The sequence below is a fragment of the Crocodylus siamensis genome, chromosome 2 (genome assembly GCF_052110815.1).
Source record: "Crocodylus siamensis isolate JL-2025a chromosome 2, ASM5211081v1, whole genome shotgun sequence".
Lineage (NCBI taxonomy): Eukaryota > Metazoa > Chordata > Crocodylia > Crocodylidae > Crocodylus > Crocodylus siamensis.
The window spans coordinates 246351140-246363514 of NC_143396.1; the positions used below are offsets into that span (position 1 = coordinate 246351140).

The following is a 12375-nucleotide window of genomic DNA, read 5'->3' on the forward strand; positions in this document are numbered from 1 at the left end:
GGATCCCACTTTGGGAATCTAAGTCCTTTCTTGCATCTGGCTTGTGTGTACTTCTGAAAATTTTACTCTGGGACCTTAATTTAATTCCCCTCTTTTGATAATATGGGGTCAAGTGTCTAAAACAGTTTACAGCATGCAAATTGAATAAATAAACAAAAAAAAATAAAGTACTGTAAAAATAACTTTAGATTGTTACCACTGGAGCAATTTTCTGACATGACAAAAATATATATATTACCATCACAGAGCTTACTATTAAATATACAACATAAGCTCCTGATGCTACGTATGCACATGCTTAACTTGAAACACATGACTAGACGCTTTGAAAACTATTCATGAGGGAAATAATCCAGTTCATTAAATTTTTGCAGGAGAGCTTGAATTTTTGTCATCTTATTTCCTGCTGACAGTGGTTTCCAAAATTTCTAAGAATAAATGTGAAAAGAAGCCAGTGATGACTTTAAAAATAGCATTCATAATTTACTGATACCTTTTAATATAAAGTTATAATAATGTAGATTTTGGAATTTATTTTGGAAAGCCTGATTTACACAGATCATGGCTTGAAAATCTTTTGCCTGAATAGGGCAGAGCAACCTAGCTATCACTGTAGGCTGCATGTCTCCACTCCATCCCTCCCATCCCAGAGCACCCAGCTTTCTGTACTCACCTTTACTGCAGGGTCCCAGCCTCTCTGCAGTGAGAGAAGTGCAGGCACAGTGGAGCAGCAGGCCTGGTGATAAAGGGGAGCACTGTGGAAAAGATGGGTGGTATGATGCAGCTATGTGTCAGTGGTTCTCCTGTGCCCCCTCCTCCTTTAAGTGATTTAAAAGGAAATATTTAAATTGCCTTGATTTAAAATCATACCACTTGGTACTGTAATGAAAAGCATACTTTTTATCTCTGTTTACACAGCCCTTCCCCCCATAGCTAAAACTGAGTTAACTAGATTCTTATCAATAGACTTTTTTACATTCTAATATATTATACCTGTGTTATCCTATTGCCTAGGTGGCACTGAAGGTTCAATGTGATTACAATGAGACTGCACAACTATAACGTAAGGCTTAAATTGGCTTGTGGAGTTTGTTACTGAGGATGATATGAAAGGTCAGGATGACTCTGTGGGGGTGGTAGGTAAAAACAGATCTCTCTACTGACAAACCGTAAATAATTGATAGAAAAACTAGGCAATGAGGCTTGCTGTGACATTTTCTAGAGACACCTCCAGGATATAACAGCTTTGAAGTCCACATTTTTAACAGAGAAGGGAGTAATAAAAAATATGACATCTGCCCAGCATGAGAGAGAGAGCACCTTGCACACGTTTGATTTCTCAACAGCAGGATTTTATTAACCCTTGTCTTTTGCACCTAATTTCAAGTTTTAAAAGGAAAAAATGGAAAATAAGGAAAGGTGCTAAGAAACACGAACTGTAAACAAAAAAAAGTAGATTTCTTTAACTAGCTAGTTAATTGTTTTTGATATGCCTAGTGTTTGCTAGAATGAGGGCACTGCAGACAAAGAGAACAAAAATCCCTAGCCATTAGAAACATATATTAATTCTTGGACATGTCAGCTTTATACAAAAAGTATTATACTAGTTCTCTCTGAATTGCTTTTCTTTCTGTATAGAACTGTTAAGCCAAACCTCAAGTTTCTACTTTCAGCCATTATTCATTAAAAATGTGTTTACAGGTAAACAACAAAAACTATATTCTCGTATAAAAATGATGTGGCAAAGCAGAGTTTAAAACATGGGTGTCAAACTAAGAATATTTTAACGTTAACCCACGTAAAAAGAAGAAAAGGAGCAGAAAGATTAATAAGCAGTAAGAGTTGCCACTACAGGATTTGTGAGCCAGGACAGGCTTCTATCCCTGTTCTAGGTGAGGGTGGGTTGGAGAGCTGGGTTGGGAGCATGAGGCTGGAAGGGAGAGAGTTTAATGTTGAGTACTGGATAGTGAAATGGGAGATGAAGAGACAGTGGGTGGAAATGGCAGCTGAGGGCTGGGTGGTTAAATGAAATCTGCCAGCCACTGAAGCCACACAAGGATAAAATAAAAAAGCAAGAAATAAATTTAAGTAATTAAGAGTAAGTACATTTAAAGAAAGTCTCATGTTTTACTGGATTGGGTAGCCCCAGTTTATGGGAACACTGCTCCTGCCCTGAGAGGGAACCCCAGCTCACGGGGACCTCAATCTGGCCCCCTACCATGATCCCCTACCATTCTCCCTACCCCTCCCTCCAAGACAATCTATGCCCCTGCAAACTGCAGCACCAGGTCACAGCTGGAGGGGGTGGGGAGTGGCACAGGAAGGGGAGTTAGCTTGATGCCAATACCACCCCCTGGGTTGTGGTGTTCAGGGGGTGGAAAGTTTGTCCACAAAGAACAGGAGTGTGGGAGGAGGGGACACTGCATCCTGGGATGCTGGAAGACTGAAACCAGTGGTGGTTTATCTCTAGAGAACGGCCACACATTTGTGGAACATGAGCTGGGTAACAGATCAAAGAGAAACCTGTCGTGGAGTGATATAACTTTAAGATGCCTAAAGGATGCTTAAAACTGATTTACACATCTTAATGTGTGGACAATCCAGGGGTTAAGAACTCCCTGAGCCACCTGAAATTGATGTGTAACAAAGTCCTTGGGCTGGTTGAGTAGGGGACTAGCCCTGGGAGCCCACCTAGAAGGGGTGCCATGGTGGTGGTGTAACAGCAGCCAGTAGTGGAGCTAGGGGCAGGCAAGAGGAATACCTGCCCCAGATGCCGAGTTAGCAGAGACACTGGCATTGCCATGCTGGGAACTCCAGAATAGTTTCTGGTGGCTGCTGTTGCTACTTGAAGAGCAACAGTGAGGGCAGGCAAAGTATGCACAGTGGTAGCAGCAGTTCTGCCAGAACCATAGGAGCCCTGGCATGTGGCAAGGCAACTGCCCTCCTACCTCTGGTCTCAGAACCTGTGGCCCCCTGGATGCCCCCCCTCCAGGCACACACGCTCTTGGAACTCAGTCCCCCCCAACCTGCTCTCTGAACCCGTGATCCCCCACCCCCTGCTCTTGGATTGTGCATGAATCCCTCCACCCCCCAACTCTCCTTCAGGGTTTTCTCCAAGCACCACAGCAGCAGCTGGGTGCAGAGACTCCACACCACTGCTGTAGCAGCAACAGCTGAGGCCAGGCAGATCACTCCATGCCAGCAGCAATTGCAGATTGTCTCCACTGAAGGTAACACTGACTCTTCCTCCATCTACTCCCTGCTCTCCAGCATTTGGCACCCCTTATCCTCCAGTAGGGCTCAGTACCTTCACTCTCACCACAGGGTTTTGCCCAGGGGCACAGCTTACTAGTTACATGCCCAGGCAGCTAACTATCTGGTTACTTTGTCCTTTTATTGAATTGTGCAGCTGCAGATATATCAGTTGCAACATACTGGAGATTTCTTTCTTTCTTTCTTTTCTTGGGGGTAGGGGATGCTACCAGTAGTGGCTGTGTGGCAGAATTCCTGCCTACTACATGGGTGATCTGAGTTCAAGTCCTAGCTGAGGTGACTTGGGGTGAGCGAGATAACAAGAAGTAAATCTTTCTTTCATCTTCCAGTCCCATTCTTGAAAAATTCCTGAGTTTATCCAGCCCAAGCTCTCACTCACCCACCAATATATGCACATGTGCCCTTTTGGCTGAAATCAAAGACAGAAACATTCATCTGGAAAGGAATTTGATTTCAACAGTTATGAGGCACTGAAAAAGGGGGTGAGCAAAGAAACTGTACCCTTTCTTTATCTGTGCTCATACAACAGAGTGCAAGTCGTGTATTTCTGTCTCTGCCTATGGTGAGACAGGAGCCAAGCATATTATTGGTTTCATTCAGTAGGAGTGCTTGTGAAATAATAAGGCACAACTCATTATGACTAAAGGCAGAGCTTGCCCTTGTAATAGAGTTAAACATGAAGATTAGTCATATGGAAGCATATGCTGAACCATGAGGATATGTGAAAACTTGCAGTTATGAATTAAAAAAACAAGTATACCTGTTGCAGGAAGAGGTGTGGCTGCTTCCGAAAGCTATAAGATCTAAGACAGTAAAGATCAGACTGGAAGCCAGGCATCCTTCTGTTCTGGTTCTATCTCTGTCACTGTCTGGCCCTAATAATGCTTCTTACTTAATACCGTGCTTTACAAACATTAATCCCAAATTCCACTATTTCTGATTGTGTGAATTGCTATTCTGACTTGATCAGAAATTAAGATTTGACCCAACTGTTATAATTTTAAGTATTTCTCATTGCCCTCCTCTTACAAAGAGGGAAACTGAGGCTTAGAAATTTGTTGATATCCAGCCTGGTCCTCTAGATTCCCACACTTATGACTTCCAACTGCATAACGGTGTTGCAGGGTGACTGGCCCTTTAAAGTAAACAATTCTCTTGCAACAGACCAGGTGCTTCTCCAAGATTTAATTAGGAATTTGGGGTGGCAATCGGGTGACAAGGGAGACAAAAGAAGTAGGGAGAGGCAACCACTTAGTATCTGATCCCTGGAGAAAGTTGACTTCTCTATGCCAGTGAACTGGAGATAACTGATGACCAGAGAGAGCAAGAAAGAGCTTGCAGCTGAAAGTATTCAACTTCTGATACTTCAGGTAAATTGCTGAACTTCTGCTTGTTCATCTAAGCCAATGTTGATCCTTTTGGCAGAGCAGCCAGCCATTCTAATTTACTGGGTCAGCTTTGGTATTTCATCATGTTTCTAATTAAACCAGAACTTTCTGCTTATTCCAGGATATTTGAAGCTAAATGCAGGACTCTGTTCTTGACTTTCCACAGTAAGTTTTCCATAGTAACCAAGCTATGAACTAATTGAGCTACTTCTCCAACAGACCATGGAAGTAGAAGGAAAGATATAGTTGTTAGCACTTATGCTTCTAAATATTTGGCACATAGATACAGTGGAGATGGGTTCACCTAAATAGATAGCCAGGCAACTTCTAAGTTACCAACTTCTAAGTTACTCCAGCCATTCCTCTGCCTCTTTCTCTTAACTACTCCTTGGCTAACCTCAGTTGGAACTGAAGTACTAAAAGCAATCTGATTTGTGCACACAAATTTAATGAGAAAGCAGCCCTTAGGGTAAGTAGTGCATTTGGACCTAAAACAGATGCAGCCCTGTCCAACAGCATCAGGAAGCAGATGAAGAGTCACCATAGCACCTGCAGTAGTGCTGGGGCTCTGGGATTTATTGAAGGCAGGGATGTAAAATATGCGGCCGATGGACCAGGTCTGCCCTGAGGCGCCATTCCATCTGGCCTGCTGGGCTACCAGTGGATACTGGAAGCTGGGGGCATAGCCAGGGATGTGGTCTGCTGCAGAATTTCAGGCCTCTCAGCCCCACTAGACAATAGAGGAGTGAGTCAGGGCTATGGCCACTTGGTCCCACAGCCACTTCTTGCCTCTGCTGGGCCTGGACCCTGCCACCACTGCCAGACCTGCTGTAGCTTCCACTGAACCCACTGCCATTGCAGCCTCTGGCTCTGCAGATCTGGCCCAGGAGGAGCCCTGTGGTCTAGGCCTGAGTGAAGCGGCTAGTATTCACTTTAGATTTGGATTCAGCTGATTCAGAGGACAGTATTCAAATCACTGTCCTGAACTGATTCAGGCAAATCTTATTCAGAGATTTGGTTGCTGCCGAATTTCTGAATTACCCAGGCCAGGCCCATCCCCTACCCACTCTTCCAGCCCAGCAATGGCAGCCCCATCTGTCCCAGCACTTTGGGAAAAAAAAGCCCTGGCTTACTGGGTGCTGCTAGGTGAGGGGGTGGTCCCTGCTGCCCCACACAGTGCGGGGGGCTCTGCAAGGGTCCCCTGACTCCACCCCCTGCTGTCCCAGCCCCCCCAATGGCTGCCCCGCCCACCCCAGCTCTGGCCCTTTAAGAGGAAGAGGAAAAAAAGGATAAAAACCCCTTGACTCACTGCTTCTGCTGGTGAGGGGTGATCCCTGCTGCTCCATGTCATGTGTGGGGGTGCTCATCCATGAGCCCCTGGAAGCCCCAAAGCTGCTGCAGGAGCAGTGAGTCCCGCAGTTTTGGGGGTTTTTATTTCTTAAAGGGCCAGAGCTGGGGCAGGTGGCGTAGTCATGGAGGGGCTGGGGGAATGAGGGGAGGGTTAGAGGGCTCATGCAGAGCCCCCCCCATTCAGCATGGAACAGTAGGGGGCAGCGGGGATTGCCCCCCCAGCCTGGCAGCACCCAGTGGGTTGGGGCTTTTCTTTTAAAGCACTGGGAGCTAGGGCAGGGGCGGGGCGGCCATGGGGGGGATAGGGGCTGGGGGAGCAGGCAGTGGATGGGGCCTGGCAGGGGTCCCCTCCCCCCTCCCTACTTACCAACTCCGAGTCTGGCTGCACCAGGGAGCTACAGCCATCCGGGCCTGCCCCAATCATAGAAGCTCTCCAAATCATTTCCGAAGATTCGGAGAGCTTTGAATCAATTCAGACCTTTTAATTGGTCCCCTGATTCAATTCAGATTCAGAGATTCAGCCACTGAATTGGGCCGAATCTCTTCCAAATCAAATCACTGCCTGAAGCTTCACACAGCCTTAGTTAACACCCTTGTTTGACAAATAAGTAAAATGCCTGGGGAAACAGAAGGGCATCTCACGTGTAGAGAAACTATGAGATAAGGAAAGGGAATGGATATCTGTCATTCCTCAGTCACCCATTTTTCACAGTTGTAAAAATTCCACTGTAAAGTCCCCAGTATTTTACACTTAAATCTCATAAGCCTAACTTTCTGATTTTGCCAGCCATCACTAATATATGTACATAATAGGCACATGAAGATGAAAGAATGTTCTTTTTTTAAACTCTTTATAATTCCTGTTCCTGACAGCTGTCATTTCTGATTAAAAAGTAAAAAATCTGTTGCCTTATGTATGGAGGCTTTAAGCTAATGCACTAATATGCTCTGCAAAAAGATTAAAGCAAATATTTGACTCTGCAGTGTTTTTTATTCTGGTTTGATAATACAGTATGTTTTTAAAATGTTTTTGTCAGAATCTGACTTGCAAAAACAAATATTCACTGGGTATAAAGAGATTTTTGGTGTGATGGAAAAAATGCTGTTATGTAAGTGTTCATCAAGTTTAACCAAAATCCTTCCTGCAGACTATATGAAGTTTAAATATTATGCAAGTTGTAGAAGTAGCTCTCTTCATGGTCAAAGTTTATCAATAAAAATAATATTAAATTGATGCTATAAATAAGATCTAGGGATTTCCACTTGTTCAGTTAAATACATAAAACATTGTTATATAGTGTGTGTTATGAGAAGCTGGGAATCCCAATGTTTGTCCTATTAACCAAAAAAAAAAAAATACGACCAAAACAAAGAAGTTCAAAAGAAAAAATAAATAATTGGCTTCATTATTATAAAGCTGCCAAAAGATGTATTTTGTCAGTAAAGTGTTGACAGAAGAAATTTTAATGTTATAGGATGATTCAGCTGGTGGCCAGAAAGACAATAGGAACATGTCAGTCATTTTAATATCATGCTTATAAATAAGAACAAGCATCAACAAGTTCCATAAGTTTTATAGTTGTTTTCTTGAATCAAGTGACTGATAACCAATTTAGCATGGCCAAGAAGCATTGCATATTTATCTGTGGAGAAAACTGATGGTTTTTTTAATGCAAATGTAGCATAGATGTGAGAGTTGGCTTATGCAGTCCTTCAGAAGCCCACAGCAAGTGTAGCATTTTATTTTATTTTCCATTTTTGTATAATACAAATTTGGAAAAACTTTATCCCTTGTTAATTTGTGCTGCCTCAACTATGACTAATAGGGAGCTTGCAGCAGTGACAGTGCTAGAGCTGCCTGCCTGAAGTTAAATCCAGACATTCTGCTGTGTACAACTCTACGGGTACAAAAAAAAAGGACTTCTCTTAGGACTGAACTGCTTTTAAAATTGAGAGCAAGGGACTAATCATTGCTTTCAAGCAACCATCCCTTGTGGCCTTTATAAAGTCGCACAGATCAGTTTTTTTCAAATTTGAGTGACTAATCCCAGAGATACTGAGCATTAGATTTCTGTGGATTAGGGTCTGCATATGGACATAATGTGAAAAGCCCATGTTAGAATTTTTGTGAAAATGTTATCGCCTTCACACTGTATAACATGTATTCATTGTATAACCACTAAATAAAAAAAAACAAGATGGAAGGGGACTAAGAGGGGAAAAAAAATTAACCTATATAAATGTGTGTGCAATCTTACTCAAGTTACGTAAGTTATTGAGTCTGAAATAATGTTAAAAACTCTTCCGTTTAAGATGTTTACTTCTTGCATTCCACTTGACTTGGACAGAGTAGTTACTGGTAGATTTCATTTTTGTTACTAGTACATTTTTGGTTGTTACATATCTTATATCTTGCTTGTAAACATTACCACTATTGTTCCTTTAAAAATAAATTGCCATCAATTGATATTAAAAATACAAATAAGTGTAGACATATTTCCAATGGCATTAGACTGTGTAAAAATTTGGTTTACATAAAATCTAAACATTAAATTTAAATTGACATGCCAGTGCCTACTAAAGACATTTTCAGTGGTCAGTATTTGGGGACTTATAAGTGATATTTTTAATGTACAAGAGGATGTAAATTCAAACCATAAAAAAGACTCACAGTACTGCTAATATACACCTTGCATGTAAGTATAAAAAGTTTTAATTTGAAGATTTCAGTGCATTTTGCAGTACTGTATAATTAAACTCCTCAAAAAACAAGGCAGATAGGCAGGCATAAATTTTACAGATTAATAAATAAGATGAAGTGATTTACTTTGGACTGGGTAGCAAGCAAGTGGCAGAACGGAAGATGTCCAGCAATGCCACCTGCTAGCAGTGTTTCACCTGTAACTGTCTTCATGCGGTGTACAATGGGCTTTGAGTCAACTGTGGTTCTAAGACCCTGTTTAAAAGATAAACACATCCTTTTATAGAAGAACAGTTAATGCACTCTAATGGCACAGTAAACTAAATTTTTACAAAACTAGTACCTAATGGTACTAGTTTCTGTCTTTTGACCTTAATTTAATTTTTATAGTCTATAAAGTAAATTTGTTGAAAAAATATATATTGTGACTCTATGGACTGTACTGTTTCTTCTACCTAGCTGGTTCTGCTGCAGCAGCTATCATTATAGTAGAGCTGGCCACATAATTTAAAGGGAACAGAATCAAGTTACAGCATGCAGTCTAATATTTTGGTTAGGAGTAAAATTGACTGCATTCTGATGAGCATATGTTTGCTTTGGATCAGAAATTAGATAACAGTTCAACAATACCTGGGAGGGAAAAAAATATTTTCTGCAGGAAGGGTGGCCTGAAAGCCAAAACTATAACTATGACTAATCCTAGTCAATACTGCATAAAACCACATCATAATTTTCTGTAGAATAATGTATAACCAATTTCTGATTTTAAGGCTATATTTCCAAAATGATGAAGAGAGGGGTGATAGTCTTAAAAATTCAGAAGTGGAGAGTATATTTTGCAGTTCATCCATAGACCAAGGGGAAAAAAATTTGGCGGGGACTGAGGGTGGATGTGTGCTTCCCCCCACAATGTTGGGAAAGTCTGTGGGGGGAGGGGAAAGTGCTGTGGGTCTGTGGCTGGGACTGGGCAGGGATCAGGAAGGAGTGGAGCAGAGCAGAGATCGGCCCAGGATTGGTATCAGGGCCAGGGCCCACTGCATCCATACAGTCGCCACTTCCCCCACACCTGGGGTTGTTGCCCACTGCTGGTGCCCCCTGCATCAATGAATCTGCCACCCATTAGCCCTGCAGAAGCCCCAGCTGCCTTCCTGCACTGGTCCTGGCTCCTTACCACCCGGGGTGGGGGACGGAGCAGGCCCAGCCTCAGTATCACCAAGTTGAAGGGGACAGAGCTCCCAGGACTCTAGTACTCACCCTGATCCACCCCGAGTCAGGAGAACCCAGCCCACAATGGTAGTCTGTCACCCCCATGCATCCCAGGGTGCATGTAGCAGCTGGAGCCTCTCCCCCCAGATGAGTCACTTGCAGTGCAGTCCCATGTCCCACCAGCTGTGCAGTGCCTGCCCCTTCCCTAGCCCCAGTCCCACTCCCACCCCACCCCTGCTGCAGCCGCTAGAAGCCCTCAGCTGGGCTGCCTTGTGGCCCTACTGCTGCCCCACGTTTGGGGAACCAAGTCCCATTAGCCCCTCACTTCTGCTGCCTATGGGTTCACCACCAACTTTATAACTTCTAAAAGAAAATATTTGTGCTTTAAAACAGTGGTTCCCAAACTTCTGGGCTCACAGACAGGACTAGTGACATGGGGGTGGTCTGTTGGCTGGGTTCCATGTGAGTTCAGCCCATGGGATCAGTCCATGGGTGCAATCCAGGATGTTGAATCCAACTCCATGCTGGCACAACCCTGCATGCCTGGATCCAGCTATGTACTAGCCTGACCCCACACACTGGATCTGACCTCATGCCAGCCAAACCCCATGCATCAAATCTGACCCCATGCTGAGGTTTGAATTGCACTTTGACTCTTGGGACTGGTCTGCAAAAAAAATTGGGCTGCCTGTCACAATGTCCTAATAAAACCAGAGCCTGCCCTCCCACCCCATGCTATGATTTTCAAATCTTACAAGGGGCCCCATATCTTTTAGTGGGGAGGGGAGCTCGGCACCCCTGAGCTCCCTTGTAATTCAAACCCTCCCCACACATGATTGCTTTAAAAGAAAAAAAAATCTAAACTACTAGTAATTTCAATGTTTTGCTTATTCCACATCCCCATTAATCACTATTGTTTCTCACCCAAAGTTACTCTGCATTGACACCAACTTTATTCTGTCTTTACAGGGTTTAATGCTCTCTGAGTATATCGACACATGCTTTTGATCCAAGATCAGTTTACTTGCAAGTAAACTATTTGTGAGTAAATGCTCCTGGGCAGGTGTCTATACATCCAGGGACATGGCAGCAGATTTCCCACTCTTAGCATCAAATACATGCTGCTTCCTGCAGCCTACCAGTGGGCTTCTGCTGCCACTGGGGTGAGGTCCAGGCTCTGGCTGCAGCTGCCAGCAGCTAGCATTCCTCTTGAAAAGGCAGCCCAATGCTCTGCTCCTTGGCCAGCCACTTTCCTGACCAGGAGCAGTATGCACAGTTCAGGGGCACCACATGGCAGCTTTCTCCTTACCAACTCTGCCTCTCCACACTATGGCTGCTCCAGCCTCTGCCCCTGGCAGTGATGACCAGTGCCCTGGGCTTCTGCTGGCTACCCACTGGTTCTGCTGCCCTGCCGCACAGACCACTGGCTGGCCCATGGCCATCCAGGCCTTCCCAGATCCCTAGCATGCAGCAACTGCCTGCCCAGCTGTAGCCTGCCATCCTAGGGCTGTCGCCACTGTGTAGTTGCTTCCTGGACCCTGTCTGGCTGACTGAACCCTGGCAGGGATGCCAACAACATGCCTGGGCCTCTTTCCTGGACCTCTTGGGGCAGCTTCAGCCCCACCTAGAGAGGCAGGACACTGCCATGTGGCTTCCCCTCCCCACAGACACCTGTCTGGCCCTTTCCCTGCTCAAGCTGGCCATGCCCACCAGCCTTCACTATGTGGGCCTTTGCTTTGAGGTGGGCAAGGCCACTGGTGGGGAGGCCATCTTGGAGGTGTGTAGCACCCTCCAGGATGTGCTTGTGCACACGGTGCTCCGTATGCATGACCCCCTGGTGGGGTTCCATCCCCTGGGATTTCCCCAGTGTATCGGGGCCCTGGATGATTCCTGGTTGGAATGGGGACAGTTGGAAGGAAGGAAGACATAAGCTGGAAAAATTAATGTAAGCATACCTGTGTAAACCTGAGCCAAATGGAGGGAGTCAGCCATGCAGCCGTTTCAGTTTATTGCCCTGTGCTGACTACCCCCAAGTTGCTGGGCAGATGTGAAAGAAGAGGTCTCTTTGAAGTCAGTGTCTCAGCACAGCCCCTGGAAGAAGGTAGAATATATGATATATATTATTGTGTGATGCATGCTGTTGGCTATAATGAAGCATCCAAAATTACTTCTATCAATAAACAAATGGTTCTTATACCATTCCTTCCTGGTTCCTTGGAAGGCAGGTGTGGCTGGGATGAGGGATGGCCTCTACAGTCCAATAGCATCCAGGACCAGGAGACAATATCACTAACCCTAAGCATTCAAAAATTGTACACCAGAAAGTTGTCCCAAATTACAAGTGTTCTGGAGTTAAATAGTAATAGAAGGCTCAGAATTTATTGTCTGTCAGTAGGTTATTTAGGGTTCCAATTTTAAGCTAGTCTCTGCATCCATCGTGGCTAGAAACATTAAAAG

At 44.3% G+C, this 12375-nt stretch overlaps 1 protein-coding gene and 1 long non-coding RNA gene across 5 annotated transcripts in view; one reads left to right on the forward strand and one right to left on the reverse strand.

Annotated features, from left to right (window-relative positions):
• Positions 1–808, reverse strand: part of LOC149871975 (uncharacterized) — a 141480-nt gene extending 140672 nt beyond the window's left edge. The window contains exon 1 of the long non-coding RNA XR_016440338.1: positions 674–808. This is a non-coding gene — a long non-coding RNA (uncharacterized LOC149871975). The remainder of the gene's footprint in view (positions 1–673) is intronic.
• Positions 1–12375, forward strand: part of AKAP6 (A-kinase anchoring protein 6) — a 351442-nt gene that overhangs the window by 9758 nt on the left and 329309 nt on the right. The window lies entirely within an intron of this gene.